Source organism: Protopterus annectens, chromosome 1.part0 (genome assembly GCF_019279795.1).
Source record: "Protopterus annectens isolate FY-2018-M chromosome 1.part0, PAN1.0, whole genome shotgun sequence".
Classification (NCBI taxonomy): domain Eukaryota; kingdom Metazoa; phylum Chordata; order Ceratodontiformes; family Protopteridae; genus Protopterus; species Protopterus annectens.
Window position 1 is genome coordinate 138,543,062 of NC_056725.1, and position 22,678 is coordinate 138,565,739.

Consider the following 22,678-nt stretch of genomic DNA (forward strand, 5'->3'; position numbering starts at 1 on the left):
CTATAACATTTAAGAAATACATTGTAGTACATGAGACATGTCGGTTACATTCCAAAATTAGATAAAAAACTGTCCTGTTATACACCACCCTGATATAAATGAGGCATATGATAATTTCTATTTTTCATTTCATAGCTGTTACACTTTAGTATTATGCCTAATAATACACAGCATCTACAAAGGAACAATGCTAAGAAATGCAAAAGCTTTAAAAGCTGTAAAACATTTTGCATTGCTATACAAAAAAGCAGACAGATTTTGTTATTAGTCTATTGGAGGAATAAAGACACCTTGCTGAAGTTTCCAGTAGTTTATTAAGTAGGTAGATGGACAACTGTTCTTGTTCTACCTACTTACCCTGTCATATATTACTAATTAACAGGAACCCAAACTAACTTAAATATGCAAATCAATTCAACAGTATACATTTTACTAATGCTGAGTTATCAACTTTGTCTGGGCTTTGACACATTTCCATATATACCCATATTATCAGTCACTCACATTTAATATTAACATATATCAATCCAATTAACAGACTTTCCTTAGAAGAAACTGAAAGGCAAACATTACATTGCCCTTAAACATATAACAAAAACTTAACCCTGATCCAGGCAATTTAATAATATCTTAACTGCACAATTATAGCTGCATTGAACATGTATATAATCTTCATAGTAACCATTTATTCACAATTTTTTTTCAGCAAATATTTTTCCAAATTACATTCCCTGTTATTTAACTCTTCCATTAATAAAACCATATCTTTAACTGAAGATTTAGACTTTGACTTCCACCTTTGTGTAATAGTTTTCTTTACTTCTATAAGTATTAGAATTACCAATCCTACGTCAGGTTTAGTACAATTTAGCTATTTTTCATATCATAAAAAAACAAATATTTTGATCTACTGAACTTCCCATCTTAAAAATTCAGATATTAATCTTTCCAAGTCTTCCTTAAAACTAATCAGACTTGTATGTAATCAAAAACATATTCCCATGTCCAGATCCTGATCATGGTCAAATGGGGCCCTAGGCAGGGCAATAGATTGGGGCCCCCCTCAGAGCAGCCCCTCCTGCAGCAACCCCCTACCCCTCCCCACAACAGCCTCTTCCACAGCCATTCCAGTGTTCCATTACTTGCTTATTTCTCCCGTTACCATAAGCACTGTTCAAACCTATCATTGTGCATACTGTTTCCTTATTTACTTTTACAATGATTACAGATATTGAAATAAAATAGTATAAACACTGATATCCATTTGCTAAATAAACAATACAGTCTCACAAGGAAAACAGACTTAGCATGAGCAGTAAACTTTTCTGCCATTGAAACATTCATTCATTGAAGTGAAGTTTGGAACAGACGAATTTGTCACGGGACGACCTTTGTATGGGTGGGGGGGAGCTGGGTTGCAGGGAGCTAGGAATTTAGGTTTTGTGTGGGTAGGGAGTGGCTAGGAAAGGGTTAATTAGGTTGGGATCTGAGGGAGGAAGTTAGGTAAGGCTAAAGGATGGGTCTTAGAGGTTTTGAAGGAGAAACTAGTGTGAGTAAGCGCATTTTGGTGTGGTGTTGTTGTTGTTGAAGCAAGATCACGTCCTGACCACCTGGGGTGGGTAAGGTAGGCCTTGGGTTTTCCTTGCATTCAGGTGAGTACAACTTCTTTGGGGTTATATTCTGCAGGAGGTTTTTTATTTTTTGGGGCGGATTTGTGGGGGGATAGATCTTTGAGGTGAATTTGTACAGGGGATAGAGGGGGTAGTTGTTGATTATATAAAAAAAATAAATAAATAAAAAGAGGTGGGAAAACAGACAGCATATAAGTATTATCCTTTAATTTTCTTACTGCGGCTTGTCCTGGGGTCTGTGGTTGGGCGTGATGGTCTGTTAGTGCTGTCCTCATCGGTGTGGGGTCCTGCTCTCTGTTTCCTGGGCCATGTGGTTGCTGGGGGCTGCGAGATGCTTGTGAGTTTTGCTTGGTGGTCCTCAGTTTGATTTCTGTGGTTTCTCCTTAAGGTTTTTCTGGTGTAGAGTGGTCAGACAGTATGCCTGGGTCTCCAGTGTGAATGGCTGGATTGTCCAGTGTGTTATTTTGTGTGATTCAATTATTAATGGGAATGTGGTTTACCATTGTTGAACATGTATCGGTGGTGCTGCTCATGCCTTCTGGGGGGGGGGGGGTGTTTGTTGGTAGGATAGAGAGGGCTGCTTTGGTTGCGTCGGGTTTCTCAGATTTTTCACCCTGACCCATTTTTATGTTTTGGCTTGGTTTTGCTATCTTCTGATGTTCAGTTGCATAATGATGCCTCACACGTCAGGCTATAGACCACTAAAAAGAACATTCTCAAAGATTTGCCCTAAAATATTAATAACTCATATGTATAAATCTTCATTTACTTTGAGCTTGCTTGTTGGTGGTGGTGTTTTTCCAGGCAAGCACGGCCGTGCTTCACCATGAACATGTGCAGTATGGTGGCAGTCCATTAGGAATCAAAGAAGTGCCTGTAGGTGCCATTTTGTTTATGAGGGGGGGTCCGGGGGATTGCTTTCAACTTAACCTACAAGTCCTCTCTGTAGTACTGTGTTCAAGTGGGTTAATCACACTACATATTCCCTGGACCTTCATTTTTGTTGCAAGTGCCACACATCCTGCTTACATGGAAGAGGACGGAGCCCTGTCTATGCATTTTGTGTGGTTATAAAAAAAAAAAGAAGATATAATATATAAGCACATAAATAAATGAATAACAATAAATAATAATATAGAAGTTGAACGAGGCTATTTTGGAGGGCTAACTGTTGTTGTGGTCCGCTATTCAGCCCTGTGGTTAGGGGAGTTCAATCTGCGAAGTGCTTTAATAACCTTGTAATTCTCGGTTACAGTATGTGGAGTTGGCCTAGTGGTATTGTTTCTAACTATAGTGGAAAAGGGCATGGGTGCAAGTGCTGCCAGGGTGAGTTTGTGTTTTTTTGGGTTTTTTTTTTTTTTTTTTTTGTTGCTTTTTTTTGTGTTAGATTCCAGGTGGTGTAGTGGTGTGGTGTCTGACTACTGTGTGAGGGGTCCTTAGTTCAAGCTCTAGCAGGGCCATTGAATATTTTTTTTAAATCAGAGGAGGTAGTTAGGGGAGAGTAGTTATTGGGGGGTAGGGGGTTAGGTGAAAAGTCCAATAGGCATAGGGATCTTTAGGATTCATGTGTTGAATTTGGCCTGCAGGTAATGGTTAGTTGTAGTAAGAATTTACTTATGGGTTGTTCTAACATTTTTTTTTCTTTCGTTTCTTTAGGTCATTGTGGCAGAAGCATTGAGACAGAGGTGGGCCAGTATTGTGGCATAGGCTGAGGACCTGTTCAAGGACATATCTACTGAAGTTCCATCAACTAGTGCACAGGATCCAAAAACTCGAAGGAAGAGGCAGATGGTGACTGCAACCCGGGTGCCGAGAATGAACAGAGCCAGACAGTCAGCAATGGCAGATGTGACAATGGAGGTTGTGACACCAGTGGTGGCCCCTTCATCTTTTGCAGGTAATTCTTTATCAGGTCTGGGGGGAGGTGAGGAGATAGGAGCAGCTATGGGGTGTGAGCCAGGGTGCAGTGAGGGCGTCCAAGGTTTGCTAGCGGGTAGGGGTTTAGAGGCGTTGGTTGATTGTGAAGCGGTTTTTGATAATACTCTATCATTGCTAGATCAGGATTTGGAGCCTGACTTGGGTGGAGTGGGGTCTGATTTCGGGTCGGGGATGGGGGATTGGTTGTTGATGCAGGTGTTATGGCAGGAAGGGGAACCCATTGTACTGACCTCCCACATATCTCTGGTAGTGAAGGAGAAGATCTGGAAAGGGGAATTCATCAATATTTTCGAATTGATTGATGCTGATGGGGTTCAACATCTGACAGAGGCAGAGTGGGCTAATGGGAAGGACCTTTTGGCAGCATTGGCAGCCATAGGTCACAAAAGGGTAGGTAGGTTTCGGCCTAGGTCATGGGATAACTGGGTCCTTGGTTTTATATATTACATGGCGGTTTGGTTGGAGAGGGACACTTTGCTGGCTCTTCCACTTTTGGCCTATTTTTTGACCGTAAGGGAAGCACAGAGGTTGCCCCCAGGCTATGCCTGGTTTTGGTATGATTAGAAGTTTCATAAGCGAAAGGCGGTGGATAAATCCATGCTGTGGGAGGTCAGTCATCCGGACATTTGGCTTTCTACCATGTTGGACACTGGTGAATGGGGTAGTAGATTGGCTCAAAAATCTGAGGGAGCTTCAAGGATATGTTGGGCTTTTAATGCAGGGAAGTGTTCATGGGTAGGTTGTCAATTTTCCCATATTTGCTCTAAGTGTATGGGGGCTCATGCCGTTACACAATGTGGGGTGGTGGGGGCCATTTTGGTAGTCAGGTGTCTTATTCTGCGGGTCCTAGATGTTGGGTTGGTTCTCACCTAGCATTGCTAGGTGGACGAGACTGGGCTAATTTTTGGGGGCAAAGGGGGGGTTCCTTTTGTGGAGGTAGGGTGTGACCAGGGGAGTCATTCACCTATTAAGGTTCAGGTGTTGGAGACGCTCCTGGCACACAACACGTTGCTGGTTGTGGCAGGGGAATTAATTGAGGGTTTTTCAAGGGGTTTTTCATTTAAGTCCACTTTGGTGGGGGATGGTATGGTGGGTAAAAATTTGAAGTCTGTGAGAGAGAGGGAGGAGATTTTGCAATAGTTGATTGACAAGGAGTATCAGGCAGGGTGATTGTTGGGCCCATTTCATTATCCTCTGTTTTCTGAGTTTAAAGTGTTACCGTTAAACTTGGTTCCTAAGAAAAAGCAGGGTGAATTTAGTTTAATTCATCATTTGTCATACCTTGTTGGCAAGTCTGTGAATGACTTCATACCCAGTGCAGAGGTTAAAGTAATTTATTCATCTTTGGATGATGCGGTCCAAATTATCAGGAGGTTTTAGGATCCCTGGTTAGTTAAAGTAGATATTGAGTCGGCTTTTCATTTGCTGCTGGTGTGGGAGGAGGATTGGTCTTTGTTGTGCATGGTGGTGGGGGATAATTTTTATTTTGACACTGTGCCTACTTTTGAAAAGTTTGGCTCCGCAGGTTTCTACAGGTGGCCCCAACAGTGGCATTGCATCCATCAGTCATTCCGGAGGACATTTGGCCAATTGGTCAATAGTAATTGGCAGGTTGGTGCAGTAGTCATGGGCGGTGTCTATGAGAAGAGCTTACGGCGGGGCATTATTTGATTTTGACAAGTTTTTGAGGCAGTTACTGGATGAGGAGTGTGAGTGGTCAGAGGTTTTGTTGTTGCGTTACTTGGCCATGTTGAGAGAACAAGGAAGGGCAGTTAGAATGGTGAAAGTGGTGTTGGCAGCTATTGCTGCTTTCACTCACTTGGCCGGATTACAGGATTGGACTAGGTCATGGGTGGTGAATCGAGTATTAAAGGGTTGGGGCAGAGTCAAAGGTGGGGTAATAGATAGGAGATAGCCGGTGATGAAGGGGATCTTAAGACTGTTGCTACAGGGTTTAGGTAAAGTGTGTAGATCCTTGGAGGAGTATGTGGTGTGGTGTATGGTTAGTGCGTGAATGTATTGTGGGGCATTTAGAGTGTCGGAGTTATTGGGTTCGTTAGTATGGGAGGATATGTTGATATTGCCTAGGGTGGTGCAGATTAGGCTGCGGTCTTCAAAGATGGATCAGGAGGGACGTGGGTCCCTGATAGTCTTGGAGGAGGTTGAGGTAAGTTGGAGATGTCCTGTGGTTTGGGGAAAGAGATTGTGGGTGGTTCGGAAGGGTACAGTTCGAGGTTTAGTCTTTACATCAGTAGGTGGCAAAGGCTTAATGGGTGAGCAATTGACCTTGATTATGAGAAGGGCTCTTTGTAGTGTTGTTTTAGAAGGGGATAAGTTTTCTTCTCATTCTTTCAGGATGGGTAGGGCATCAGATTTAGCGAAGGAAGGAAGTTCTATAGAAGTAATCAAGAGGGTGGAAAGGTGGTCTTCCAATGCCTTTTTGACTTATATTAAGTAGCTTTGTGGGAGGCTTTGTTTACAATGTTTTTTTTTAGGTAGCAGAAGGATCATCATCTTGGGTCATTCGTTCGTATTCTGGGCAGCTAGGCATGTGGAAATTAGGTGCAATGGAATGAATTTGGGGCTGGACCATTTTGGATTGAAGGTCAACTGGCATGGTGTTAGAGGGTTAATGTGGAGCAGGATATTCCAGGTATTTACTGGGTTACTGAGTCAGTGGGGGTTGCCGCAGATTCATTTAGGGGGGAATGATTTAGGTAGAGTTCTGAAAAAGCAGTTGGTTTATCACATTTGTGAGGATGTGTTAGCATTGAGAAGGATGTATCTGGCCTTGGTTTTAATATGGTCTGAGATTATTCCCTGGTTAGTGTGGAGGAAGGCAAGGAATTTTGTGGCAGTGGAGAGAGCTTGGAAGTATGTCGGTTTTACACTGGTGAAATACTTGAAAGAAATTGGGGTGCATACGATACAGCATGTGGAGTTTGAGAGCAGGGATTCTGCATGTTATAGGTCAGATGGGGTTCATCTAAATGAATTTGGGCTTGATTTATTTAATCTTAACCTGGGTTTGATGGTGGAGGATCTACTGAAAAGTGTTATGGCCTCAGGGGGAATAGCCCTTTTGGGTTGGTGGGCAGAGAAGAGGGTCAGGCCTAACCCTCTTCTGTTCCCCCTCAGCAGGATATTTGGAAATGAGGTGGTGATTTTGATGGTGGATGACTTGGAATGGAAGGATGGAATTGATGATATTAAGGTGAGCGGGGACGCTGCCTTTATGATTGCAATGATAAGTGAGCAAGTGGGGGATGCTGCTTATCCAAGGGTGAGCGGGTATGCTGCCCTTATGTTTAGTTATCTTATTTGTTGCAATGTTTTGATTCAGTGTGCGTCAATAAAATTTTTATGTTTATTATTCCATTTTCATTACAATAAAGGCTGTCAAATGTCTGTGGGTGTCTGTGTAGTTTTTTATTAGGACCGTGACAAGTGATGTTTGAAACAGACAAATTTGTCATGGGATGACCTTAGTATGGGTGGGGTGGAGGGGCTGGGATGCAGGTAGATAAGGAATTTAGGTTTTGGGTGGGTAGGGAGTGGCTTGGGAAGGGTTAATTAGGTTGGGACCTGAGGGAGGAAGTGAGGTAAGGCTAAGGGGTGGGTCTTAGGGGGTTTTAAGGGGAAACTAGTGTGAGTAAGCACATTTTGGTGTGGTCTTGTTGCCACCCCAGCCTGACCCATTTTGGTGATGGTTTGATGGGCGGAGAAGAGGATCAGGCCTGACCCTCTTCTGTTAACCCTCAGCAGGATATTTGGAACAGAAGGAGTGATTTTGATGGTGAATGACTTGGAATGGAAAGATGGAACTGATGATATTAAGATGAGGGGGGACGCTGCCTTTATGATTACAATGATAAGTGGGCAAGTGGGGGATGCTGCTTACCCAAGGGTGAACAGGTACCCTGTCTTTATGTTTAGTCATCTTATTTGTTGCAATGTTTTGATTCCGTTTGCTTCAATAAAAGTTTTATGTTTATTATTCCATTTTCATTATAATAAAGGTCGTCAAATGTCTGTGGGTGTCTGTGTAGTTTTTATTAAAACCGTGAGAAATGGCATTAAAACCCACATTTAAATAAAATGCATCTTGCCAGTGCAGAATTAAGCTTATATTTGGTCTGTTTTTAAACCATCAAATCCTTGCACACATTTTTAGGGTCATGCATACATGTATGCATTCTTTGATTCACCTTTCTGATTGTATAAATTACAATCCTTGTATAACACATAACCACTTTTTAGAGTGTGTCTTAAATTTGTAGTTTTGAACATTTTTCCAGTAAGCAATGAAACAAAATGTATGAGCCAATAATGACAAAACTGCCCATTTCAGAACATTTTAACAATAAAAGTCCACTCAAACGTCTGTCATTACAATCCACCAGTATCAGTCAATAAGCACAATATCTGCAGAAGTAAAAGTCATCAAAATAATTCCACATTAAAGTGATCTGTAACTAATGAAGAGGTTGGTACTGGCAAACAACTTTACATTTCAGTGTTTCATGTAGTAATTCAATACCTGCTGCACTTGAAGCATTAGTTCCCTATGTTACATTTAAAAATGGGTAAGCTGGTAATATTGCAATAGAGAATGACTGGCAAACCAACAAGTTCATAGTTACTAGGCATCTCATACAAAGGAGGACACACTCAGGAGTGTAGAACCCCTACCCCCCTTAACATGCACCAAATAATCAGCAATTGAAAGGGCATTGCAATATCAGCACTCCATCTACATGGTGTGGGAGTAGAATCCACAACCTTCTGCACCAAAGGCAATTATGCTACTAACACTGCTTTCAAATTCTGCAGCACAAACAGTGACTGTCGTTTGCTAAACAAAACCATTAGTTACACACTGAAAACAGGCTTAGCATGAGCAATACTAAACCTCTCTTCACTTGAAACTCACAATTCCTTGAAAATGCACTGAAACTCATAATCCCTTGAAAGTACACTGAAACTCATAATTCCCTAAACATGTACTGAAACTCAAACTCACAATTCCTTCAGCAGTCATATAGTTGGTATAAAGGATTCAGGCTTTTGTCTCCACTGAAGCTCACAATTCCTTCAGCAGTCTGGTAATCAGTGTAGAGGATTCAAGCTCTTGTTTCCACAGAAGCTCACAATTCCTTCAGCAGTCTCGTAGTTGGTGTAGAGGATTCAGGCTCTTGTCTCCAAAGAAGCTCACAATTCCTTCTTCAGTCTGGTAGTTGGTGCAGAGGATTCAAGCCTGACCAAGTTAAATGACTAACCTGCCTCCCCTCAACTAGGGCAGTTTATACCATACCTCCATACCTCTCAAGATCTTAGCACAAAAAATCTGGACAAAGCCTAAAATAATGGTGGGGGACAAAGGCGCCCAAAACAGGGACAGATTATAAATATTGTTCTTACAGACTTGGAAAGTTGATATAATAACATAATATATAATAGCATTTTTCTTAGAATGCATTTTCTGAAGGAAATAAAGTCTGAAACTCAAATGTATGACGTTATTTAGTTATTTCAATCCTCAGTGATTTTCCAGAAAACCACAAATTTTATGAGGAGGAGGCCAAAAATATGAGGCAAAAATGTGGACATTCTGCAAAAATCTGGACAGTCGAGTGGTATGCTCTCAACCTCTTAGTGCAAGAAACCTGGACAAATAATGGGGATGCAATGGCCCAAAAATAGAGATAGATTTTAAATATTGCTTTTTTTTAACTTTGAAAGTTGCTAGAATAGCAGGAGGTGTGTTTGTATGCTGAGATGTGAAGTCTGAAACTCATACATATGCCCTTATTTAATGACTTCAGTCCTCTGATTTGCCAGAAAACCACACATTTTATGAGAAACAGACCAAAATTATGAGGCTAAATCTGGACAGTTCAGAGGCATGTTAAACCTCAAACAGCAACACATACATACACACACCTACTCTCTCACACAGACCTATCTTCTCTCTGCTCTCACCCAGTAACACACACACATACACACATCTACTCTTTCACAAAGCAATACACACAGACACACACACATACACATACACACACACACACTTTACCTCTCATACATCAATACACACACTATCTGTCATACAAACAGAATGGCTAATTTGAAGTACATACACACCTACACACGCATACACACACTTTTTCTCTCATACAGAAACATTGGAACCACTAGTTTAAATTATAAACACACACACACACACACACACACACACACACACATGCATACACTTAACTTCTCTATAAATGGAATGGCTAGTTTAGATTCAGCACGTGCAGAATGGGTTTACATCTGTATTGGCTTGCGTGTCCATGGTCCTCCTTAAAGAAGACACCACCACCATGGTGTTAAGAAGTATTTTTTTATGTTGAAGCCTGCTGGCCAGAGTGGGCCCTCATAGCCAATGGGCCCTAGGTGACTGTCTATGGCACTAGTGCTGGATCCAGCTCTGCCCATGTCTCCACAAACCTTTCTTCACATTCTGATAATGTGCATCTATGTTCAGGGTGATATTCTTCAACTTATGGGTGGTATAAAAATATTTGTGGAGGCATTTCTGTGTAAATATCCTAACTGTTGTGATTTTCCACCATATCTAGGTAAAACATAAAACCCATTCCCACATTAATTATGTCATCCTAGTTTCCAATACAACACAGCATTTTCTTCTAATCTTTCCCACCACCTATAAATTAAATTCCTTTAAGGCCTTACTTTCCCAATGTATTTATTTAGTTAGGTAGTTAGTAGTACTTTTTTTATCAGGATAGTCCAACTCAGCACAAGGTCCATTTTCCGTGAGGTTCATGGAGAAAAGATCCACATAAAATACATGCATTAAGTTTACAAAATGTTACAGTAAGAGAGAGAGAGAGAGAGAGACAGAAAAAGAGAAATACAAATCTTAAAAAAAAGTAACAATTATCAGTTAGAGGACAAAATATATGTGACAGAAATGAGTAGATCATCTTAACTATTAAACCCAAATAGAAAAGAAATAAGATATTTTATACATTATCAGTAATTAGGAATGTCAATGGCACAATAGGTAGTACACTTATCTTTGCTACTGAAAGTTGCAGGTTCTATTCCCACATCAGGAAGATGGATTGATGATACTGCAGTGCAGTATAAGGGAGGTGATGCACTACTAAGTGTGTCAAGCTGCAGATGAGATATTAAACAGAGGTCCCATCTGCTGGAGTTGGTGGTAGCTCAGGTGGATGTAAAACATATCACTGCACTTATTAAAAAGTGTAGTTATCTTTTATTAACACAGTATAAAAACGTTATTTACATATTTAAAGGAGCACATATGCACATTTCTATTTCTTACTGTTTATCATTTTTCTTATATCATCCTCATTGTTTTTTTAATATCTTTATTGAATTATCACTTAAGATATATGCAAACATACATTTATATAAAAGAAAATAAACCATGTTATCATCTTCGCTGTTACATTGTACATTACATACATGCTTTTATACAATTTATCATCAATACAGCATTACATAAATTGCTCAATTTGTGCCTTCCCTTAAACCTCACTCCTCTTCTGAAACATTATTATTCATGCATTGATCATGCATTGCTCCCATAATTTCCATTTTTTCTATGCAGTTTGCTTTTCTAAACATCCCAGTTCTAGGTTTTTTATCCCTGTTACAATACTCACTACATCAGGTGCAGTTGGTTTAGACTTTGATTTTCATTTTTTAATAATAATTTCTTTTTTGGCAGCTGGAAGCAATAAACTTGCCAAGGCCTTATTATGTCTAAGCAATTCAAAACCTATATCCAAGCTAAAAAAATAATTTTTTTTGTTACACCCATTTGCTCATCCAGTATTTCTGACAGAGTACTCTGCAGAACATTGTTAAAAGTGCCAAATCATTGCACTCCCAAAACATATGTTCCCAGTGACTTCTTTCTTCCCCATTACACTACCAACTTTTGCCTGAGGAAACATTCTTTGGAGTCTGCTTGTGGTATAAAAATACCAATGCAAACACTTGCAAGCAAAAATCCTAAATCTTCTCGAAACTTGTTACATATTTGGGAGCCATACATAAATGCTTTCATTGTTTCCTTGAGAATTGCTTATCCAATCTCTCTCCCAATCTTTTCTAACATCCTTTGATTGATTCCTATAGTTACCATGCAGTATTTATATGCCCTGCTAATTATCCCTTTTTTAACAGTAACATCTCTTCCAGATGCCACTAAAAACTCTACCAGAGCAGGCCTTTCACTTAGCATACCTCTATCCCTTTCTCTGTGCCTATACTCTGTTATCAGTCTCTGTTATGGAAGGCAGTCTGTAGCCTAAATGTCTTCTTGGCCTCTTCCCATTCTATTACCTTTCCCTCTGTACTTATTTGCTCACAATACCTTGGTTCCTTAGCCAGTTTTCTCTAGTAAATTCCAACCCCCCTCTTACTTATTCTCTGTATCTCTAATTGCAGTTATCCCTGTTGGCAGCATCTGCTTTTCTTTATTCTCATGTTAACTTAGTCTTTAGAATACTTTCTTCTACTTTATGAGTATAATATTCATAAAAAGTCACAAAAGCAATGTGTGAAGGCAAAACAGGACACACCACATACCTTTACCTGGCTAAAGCTTTTGACTCAATTCCCCACTCAGGCATAGTAGAAAAGTTAAATAAACTGTGAATAAACCCCTATGTCACCCACTGTATTGCCAACTGGCTACAACGGGATACAGATAATCAAAATAGAGGATGTTACTTCCACAAAGAGACAAGTCACCACTGGACTCCCCCAGGGGTCTCTGCTTTGACTTCTCCTGTTTGGCATTTACTTTTCTGAAGTAAAAGCCAATACCAAAGGGCTCTGGCTGACCAAGTTTGCAGATGACTGCAATCTAAGAGCAGTCATTGAATGTCCAAATGACTTAGCCATCCTGCAGTAAGGTTTGTCTCAAATAAATAGCTGGTGCCAAAATCATGGTCTGAAACTAAATGGCAAAAAATGCATTATCATATCCTTTGGGAAGTCATCTACCCTGGGGAACTACAACATTGACAATACACACTTAAAATATGATGTAGGTATTTGAGATTTGGAAATGTTTGTGGACAGTGACCTAAATTTTGACCAACATGTGTCCATTGTTGTAAGAAAGTACTTCTATATTGTTCAGCTTATAAACAAACAGACTGTCTCTAGATCTAGAGATGTCATTGCCCCCCTTTTCTTGGCCAATGGAATATAATGTCCCCTTTGGCATGTATCTGTCCAGACAGATACAGCAACTGGAATGCCCACAGAGTTACCTTACTAAAGGGATACATGTCCCATATGGACTGGCTCAAAGCCCTGTCACTGTACTTGGTATCCTATAGACTGCTAAGAAGTGAACTGTGTCTAGCATACAAGGCATCTTCCAACCCATTTCTGATGGATTTACTGCACATCAAATGGTATCAGAAATACTAAATCTAGGGACCTATACCTCTTCTGCAACATCATCAGAACTATTTGGAGGGACAGGTATATTTCGCAGAGGATACTGCTGCAATGGAACAGACTCCCTATCCACGTAAAACAAAATTCATCCCTGAAAATTTTCAACTTAGCACAAATTAGATCTATGGATGGGAAACAGAAAATTTACCCCAGGACTGCCCCCTGTACTACTAATGGACAGATGCAGCTCCTGAATGCTTTATCCCATGCATGGGTCTCCTCAAATTATAGATGGCATAATCCAAATTATTCTCATTTGGGGTAATATATAATAATTGACCACAGGATGAATAAAGCCAATCTATAATCAAATGGGATAGATTATTTCAAGCAGAAAAATGAGCACTGGCTAGGCTTAAAATGGCCTGCAAGGGCAGTTAACCTAGTACTCACATATGAACTTATGAACTGATATTCCTTATGGCTGTTGTTATTCTCCTTCAGAATATGGATCCAAAACTAATTTTCTCATTATTTCTCGAATTCCCCCCTGTTTCATCATCATTCCTTTCCACTTTGAATTATAGCTTTCTGCTTGGGTAATGTATATGAACTTTAACTGTATAGTGCAAAATATCTATTGAAAAACAAGTAATCCTAAACCACCTTGTTCTATTGGAAGGTTCAAATTATCCTACTTGACTCTTGCCTCTTCCCCTCCCATGAAAAATCCTTCAACTCTTACTTACTGTCCACAACTTCTGCTCTGGGTAATAAAAATATGCTTGAATTATATATAAAACTAAAGACACTGAAAACATTTTCACTGCTTGTATCTTACCATCCATTCCATAAACAAGAGCTTCCAGTTTCATAGTTTTTGTATCATGTTTTGTTTAGTCTGTTCCCACATATTCATAGCTGCCATAATAGAATTATTTTTAATCCATACTACTAAATACTTCATTTTATTGTGTCACCACATCCTCATTGTTATTCTTTCATTATTGACCATCACTCCTTCTTCCACAACCATAATCTAATTTTCCACAACATATCTGCCAAAATCCATTACCCATTAAACAAAATTTCATTCACTTTTCATTCCAAATAACCCATATTACATAAAATAAAATTTTATCTTCTGTTCTCACGTTATTTCTTCTTATTTTTTATAATATCCAGTCATAATTATATATATATATATATATATATATATATATATATATATATATATATATATATGGTTCCCATTCAGAAGCCTGAAACATCATAAGCCTGAAAATCAAAATCCTGAAACCAAAAGCCTGAAAATTCAAAATCCTGAAAACTCAAAATCCTGAAAGCCCAAAATCCTGAAAGACCAAAATCCTGAAACTCAAAATCCTGAAAACACAAATAATGCTAATATGTCACTATAAAGACACTAATATCTACCAACTGACCCTGACCCTAACCCTAACCCTAAGGTCCGTCACTATCGCACACTCACCTGACCCGCGCCCTAAACCTAACTCACTTAAACCGCCTAACCCCAATATTTGTCACTATTGCATACATGCCTAACCTGCCTAACCCTAACTCACTTAAACCGCCCTAACCCTAAAATAAAACCAACTGCACACTTACCTGACCCCAACGCATGACCTAACACCACAGGGCTAACAATAGCAAAGCCACAATGACATCAGTATGTCTATTTTGTGTTTTCAGGATTTTGAGTTTCAGGATTTTGGCCTTTCAGGATTTTGGGCTTTCAGGATTTTGAGTTTTCAGGATTCTGAATTTTCAGGCTTTTGGTTTCAGGATTTTGATTTTCAGGCTTATGATGTTTCAGGCTTCTGAATGGGAACCATATATATATATATATATATATATTGTCTATGTCATTAATATCCTCAAATAAAATTATTCATACAATTGTTTTCAAGAGTTTCACCACTCTTTTTACATTAAAAATGCCCAATTGTCTCTTCCAACCCACAAAATAAACACACTCTTTCAACTTTCTTTTTACGTGCCATATTTTCCTTTACTAGTAACTTATTTATTATCTATATCCATAGGAAATCCTGACACTCTACTGTCTTACACCATTTTCTCTTTACTTTAATGTCTTTAATCACTTTTTTCTGGTTGATTTCCCCATGGATTTACATAATAATATTGTTAAATCACATTATTATACCACATCATTATTTCTCTATAGCATAATCTTTTTGTTTTCCATTTTAATAATTTTTCTTCACAATCTTTAATTTCTTTATTCATATTGTTTTTCTCTTTTTCTTATTCTCATCTCCCAGAATTTTTTATACTTGTATTTAAATATTCCCACCGTTAATTTTTCATTCTCTTCCTTTACCCACATTAATACTCTATACAACTTTAAAGAAACAAATAAACAACTAAATTTAGTAACCCCAAACCCATTAATCTTCACTTATATACAACACACATCTTTTCACTTTGTTTAATCTTGAACTCTATATGAAAAGAAAGATCAATTGCACAATTTCTTTTTCATATTTTAGTTGGATCATATAAACATTTGATGCATATTTTATTTTTCCCATTCCCATTAATACTGAATTTACCATATAAATTTTTTTCCTGGACTCTAACCTATACGTGCTCCAGAGAAGATATATTTCTTTAATTTCTTTTATCAATCCTTCCCATTGCGTCATAACTAGATAATGTTTTCCAAATTGTATTCCTAGCAAAGACACTACATTCATTGAGAAGTACACAACCCCAGTCTTCACCACATCACCCAAACTCTTGCTTATAACTTTAGTCAGGGTCATTCCCATTTCCATTAAACATCCATTTATACAGACCAAAACTTCCCTCATCCATATTTTGTTGTTACCAGCTACAATTACACTGTCTGCACATGTTAAAACTATCAGAATCACCAGCTCCTTTTGCACATATCTATCATTTTTCATTTTACGAGCTACTTTACTCAGTATTGCATTCATCACCAGTAGGGTAATAAGTTCATAGATGTGTATTAGGCTAACATCTACTGGGACCTTTATAAGCCTAGCCAATCACCCCAATTGCACCTCACAACCTTATGTGCCTTGGAGGTTATTTTAAGTGGTATATGTATGCTAGGGTAAGATTTACAGCCTGCCTCTGTCCATTAGAGACATATGCACTGTTGGTGTGTATTTCCAATTTCCCATCCATTGTTTCAGGTTTTTCTTGAATAGGGTTAGGGAACAGCTCTGCTTCACAAGGATACAAGCCTGCTCAAGAGAAGGTCAATTCTCTGAGACATATAACTCTCCCTCCAACATGTCCTGCTTATATCATATCCAAAGTTTAAATCCCTAGATTAAGTAATTCTGATACTATTCATTTTGCTGATAAGAAAAATGTCCCTTAGAGCGGGATCCAAGTATTCCTTGCATGCCAGACATTGATCACTTCTCAGCAGTCTGTAGGAAATGGAGTATAGAAATAGGGCTTTGAGGTGATTTGTGTGGGGCATGCTGTTTATGCCATGTATTCCTTTTGTGAGGAAGCTATGTGGACATTCTTGTTGTTGCATATGCCTGGTCAGGTACAGGCCCTAGGGGCCATTGTACTCAATGATGAGTCTAAGGGCCAAATAAAGCTGCACTACGACTTCCTAGGACCTGAATGCCATGCCCTTACTTATACGTTGGGCAGCACCGAATGATTTTATTACTACCTTGGCCACATGTTGCTCAAAGGCCAGAATACTGTCTACATATGTTCCCAAATTCCTGACTACTCAGTCGACTCTTAGGGGTGTCTTATCAGTGGAGTAATATGCAGTCATCTTCCCTTGACATTAGCCTTTACCCATGAGAAGTAGATGCCAAATAGGAGTGGCCCCAGCATGGAGCCCTGAGGTATCCTTCTGATGACCAGTCTCTTGGTAATGGTGGTATTACCAGTCCTGACTTCCTGGGTCCTGTCTGTTAGCAAGCTGGCTATCCAGTGAGTTCTGTAGAGATTTATGCCCAGTTTGGTGACTTTATTAACTATATCCAAGTGGGGCATGAACCATTTTTCCCTCATCCATTGCCTTAGTGACCTTCTCAAAGAAGTCTACCAGGTTTAAAAGTCATGACCTTCCCTTGACAAAGCCAACCCAGATTTGGTCCAGTGTCTGAAGGTTGCCTACATCATTACTGATCATTCCATGATAATTTGTTCCATGGCTTTTCATATTAGACTAGTCAGACTAATAGGTCTTTAGTTTCCAGGGTGGCTTGACAGCCCATCCTTATGAAGTGGGATAATGGTTGCAGTCCTCCAATAATTTCAGATCCAAGTGCCCCCTTCAATAAATACATTGACTTTTGTTCCACACAGCTAAGTTACATTTTATTACTTCCTTTATTTTTTTTTTACATCTTTCCCTTTCTTTTTATGTCTTCCCCTCAAAACACAAAGTATCCTACAATTACAGTTTTCATGTGAACCAAAACATAGTGTAATATCTGATTAAACAGATTCTCTCTTTCCCTGTTAGATATGTATCTATACAATGTTATAATTCTATAAATATGTGTTCTTCAACTCACATCTACAAGTTAACCTTCCCATTCTTATGAACATCACATCTAATGTTTTCACTGTTTTTGTTTTTACATAACACACACTCCATCAAAACTTTCACTTCCCAATTTCCATATTATATTTCTTCCCCACATTTTTTCTGTTTTCCTTTTGCTTCACTTGTCAGTAATCTTACATTTTCTAACAGAATAGCATCCACACCATTCCAGTATCCCCCTGTTTCTTAAATTGTTAATAATATTGTTCTCATTTTCTGAAAGTACGCTAAAATTGCTGCTTTTCCTTCTTTTTAAGTTTAGTCATTTTAAATCTTTCATTTTAAATGTTCATTGTCTTACTTTCACTCCTCCCTATTGAATATTTTTCCTAGGTTTATGTACAAATAATTGTTGATCCTCAGAATCAGATTTGTTTTTCACTTGCTAGAACTTCAGAAATGTTTTTAGTGTCAATGCCTTCTCCTGACTTTCCTTTCTGTATGCAAACTCTCTTCTATTTTTCCCCTCCATAGTTTTTCCTTCTTCTACAGTTTCTTCTTCACCTAGTTCATGCTTTCCCTCAACCACTTGTTTTCTTCCCTTTCCTCTTCTTTTTCATTATTTACTGTTTGCTTTTGATTGTCCATCCAAAAGTGTCCCTTTTTTACACAGCTTGCATTCACCCACACATCTTGTTGATGTACAGTATGTCCTTTCTACCCACACTGCTTATATTATATATTGTTACTATCATTAATTAAATTAGACCCCCCCCAAAAAAAAGAAACATGATTTAGGCTGATGAGCACATCTCCATGTCCCTCTATGACTAGCCACAAAAAAAACACTTGGCAAGTGTTTCACCGTGTTTTTTTATTTTTTTCACTTTTCAAAACAACTTCCAACCTCCACCCGCCCCCCCACGCCACAAGTTTCTCTCATTTATAACTTTCACAATGGGCAGGATTCAGTAACACATGCTGCTGTCATGCAGTGCCACCAACATGATGGCAAACTGTTTTAGTATTCATTAAGCAAAACAATGGGAAACAGCAGAATATTCTAATGAAAGCATAAAGAGCCGAAGTACATGCTAATTAATCACTCCAATATGGAGGAACTCTTCAGGAAGCTATAAAGCAATCATGCACACTTGGTGTAGGCTTTTGCCATGTGCACCAAAACATATTGGAATACAGGTATGATTCCACTTAGAAAAAAACATGTTAGGGGCTGCTGCTACTATTGTTATGATGTATGTGCAAAAGGCTTTAAATAAGGGTGCTGCTCCTGCTGCTAGACTTCGGGCAAAAAGAAGAAGGGTGTCTAAATCCCATTTAACTTATCATGTACTTCATGAAACAAAATTGCTGACAGATACAGGGTGAACAGCGAAACACTTGAGGAAATATACAAACTCTGCAGTCCACACCCCAGGCCCCAGGGAAATCATAAAGAACTCATCTCATTGAAAACAAAGGTAAGTTTAGTTTACATATATTAGTTCTGGTACTTTCCAGAAACCCACAAGGGATATATTAGGGGTGTCACAGGCATCATCCTCCAGAATATTACATCAGTTTTTAAACACAATGCTACTACATGCAAGGGAGCATAGCTGTTTCCCATGAAAACCACAAGAGAAAGCAAAAACTATGCAGGAATTTTATGAAACAGCACACTTCCCTGAAATTTTGGGGGTCATATATTGCACATGTATACACATACAATTAAAAGACCCACCCAAAGAGCAGGGAAAGAGGTACATCAAAAGAAAAGGTTTCCACTCTATAAACTGTCAGTTTGCCTGTAATGCCCACAAGATCATCTACAATGTTTGTGCAGATAACTCAGGCAATTTCCACAACTGATACGTATGGCACAGGTGTGAGCTGTACACCAGATATGCTAGGGGTGATATCCCTCAAGGGCATTTAGTGGGGGATAAAAGTTATGCACTGGAGCCCTGGCTCATGACACCCATGAGAAGCCCACACAACTCAATTGTATACAATGAATCCCAGGCTCAAACTTGGAATATCATAGAACGTGTGTTTGGTTTGCTTAAATCATGTTTCCAGTGTCTAGACACATCAGGAGGTGCACCAGTATGACACTGACACCTGTGGTGAAATACTTACTGTCTGTGCCATATTACACAATATCATTCTCAGGAAACAGTTTCAACAATGGCACCAAAGGGCAAGACCACAGCCAGCGCCAGCAGCAACAGAAGGTACAGATGAAGAGTCTGAGGGAGAACCACCAGCTACAGATGCTGGTGACAGACATAAGCATGTACAATATGCCATGGCTCTGGCTAAGAGGCAAAGGATAAGCACACACAATCACTACCTAACTCAAAGTCTAAGACCCACACACAGGAACATTGATGCCTGTCAAACACTACAACCTTTACTTAACCATGTAATGTCTGTGTTTTGATACCATCTGACAGCCACAACCATTGTTACCTGCAGTAAAGATAAGGGTAAGTGTAGAACCTGTGAAAAAATATATATTACTGATTAGGAAATATGTATATGCCTCTAGTCAGAGCCTTTTGTAACAGGTACATGTTAGAATAATTAGTTTGCATCAAGCATTTCAATTGATCATAATTCATAAAACATGGACCAGACCAATTGTACTCTCATTTGCACAACTATACCAAGAAGCAAGACTGAAATACCTACTGCTTCCAATGCTGTAATGACAATACTAACTGAAATGCAATACCGTACAATATAATAGTAAGCTAGCCACAAATTAGTAGGAAAAAGAAATCAATAATTTTAGCTATGCAATACATATTGATAAATCCAGTCTTGTAAATAATCAAGCATCAGCTATCCACTGTGCCCATCAGACTTATATGCTACCCTAAGTCAGAAAAACATATGCAAAGGGCAAGGCACTGTTATAATCATTTGCACAGGGTGGGGGGGGGGGGTAAGAGGGCAGGGCTGACACCAAAGAAATGAGTATGTGCAAGTAAGAAGCACATGTATCTATCAGAGTATACAGTGTTCAGGGTCAGTAACAACAGATGTACAGCACTCAACAGTGCTGTTTAGATAGCCTGCATGTGTGTGAGGTGGTATGGGCAAGTGAAGCTTTTTTCTATGCAGGTGTGTCTGCATGAACACAATCAAGCACAGTGTTAGCACTATGTCCTGGCATCTTGGACAGGTGTGACTAATGCATGGCAGACTACTCAGTTTAGCATCATCACCCCCAATAATGAGAACTTCTCTGCCATGAGTTGCACTGGTACTTCCATGGCCTTTGCTAGAAGTTGAAATGCTACCTGAACATGAGCGATGTCTGTAGGACAAGCTCTCATGAGGACTACATCCATAACCATGACCCCATAGCCTACCACCTCTGTTTGTGAACACTGCAGTCACTGACAGAGAAGTGAATGTAGTGTCACTGTGGAAGTGGGAGCAGGATCTTGCATGGCCACATCTGCTAACACCAGAAGTTGGAGCAATTCTCCAACCACATGAATATGCACCCTCCCCTAACAGATGTTCTATCACAAAAAACGTCTGATCTAGTGTGTTATTCATCCTGTCTAAAGAGTTGTCAACACAGTTCAGGGAATCACTCAGTTCAGAATAAGCAACGTCTAGTAGTTGCAATATTCCTTCCAAGGCCCTGGTGGAACATGCCTGTTCCTCCACTATGGCCCTACACATACACCTGGCAACACCTAATGACACAGCTTCAGCAGAAGTTTGGACAGCAGGCTTCATCTGAGCACCCCTACCAGCCCTTCTGTGTGGCACCACCCCCTCACAATGGCTACTGGGAGAGGCAACTGACTGTGAAATCAGTATAACCACACTAGTCTCTGTGACCTGGGCATGCATTGGCATACTGACTCTGTCCAAAACATGGCCAGGCAATGTGGGGGTCATATCAGTGTCAGACTGACCCTCTGCACCCCAAAACTGTATTTGTTATCACCACCATCATCACTGGAAGCTACCAACACTCTGACATCAGGTAGTAGGAGTTCCACAGTGCCTCTCTCAGGATCACCTACGATAAGTGATAAACACAACAAACAGAAAAAAGTGAGAATAAAATTGATATTTTCCTTATAATTAAGGTATGTTAAATTTCATAACACATACTAAAGCTACAAAAACTTTACTGACATATAGACCTGACTCTACCTTATATACAGTATCATAGCTGTCAACCTTCCATCTCTAAAATGAGGAACACTACCTCTCATAAAGAGGAACAAATGGGCAAAATGTGGAACACTTACTAACAGTTTACTAACAACTTCAGTGATGAGGCTCAAAGGATAGTTAAAATGTGATATTTTTACTTATATAATAATTCTTTTAATGATATAAATATAATAATTCTTTTAACGATATAATATGATTCAGTTCTATTTACCATATATATCAGTTTATTGCTAACACTGAATGTGTTGCAGACCCTTTCAGTGTGGAACTTTAAGGAACTTAGTGTTTTAATACCCCAAATGAGGAGCATTCCTTGTAATGAGGTACACTTGAGAGTTATGTACAGTATTGACAATAAACAAACATGTGTTCTTACCATGTGCAGGTGGGCTAGCAGCCTACAACCCAGAAGTGCCTGTAATGAGATTAATGGAAAGGAAAAAATTCTGCTAAGTCACAATGCAAATAAAACAAGAAAAAGATTATAGTCCCCATTCACAAGTGCAGATTAAAAAGGTTCTGATAAAAAAGCTATTGAACTTTTGCCCCCCAACCCAAAGCAAACTCCACTCTTTCTGTGTGACTGTAGTCTGACTCACACAGTTAATTATGGTTTTCATATATTTATATATAGAAAGAGATGTAAGACATCTGAGATATCTGCACATAAAGATATAACAACTGTTTTTTGCTTCTTGCACATCTATACGGTCATCTTGTGACATGCTGGGTCTGTCATCCACATCTGTTCCAACATCAAGGATTCTGGTGGAACCCTCTGACAAGCTGTCTTGATCTCTGAGAGTGGACAGGAACTCCTCGGTTTCAGTTAGCGGTGGTTTGGTAGCAGGACTACCACCCACAACCACCTGCCCCCAGGCAATTGCAGCTGCTGTAT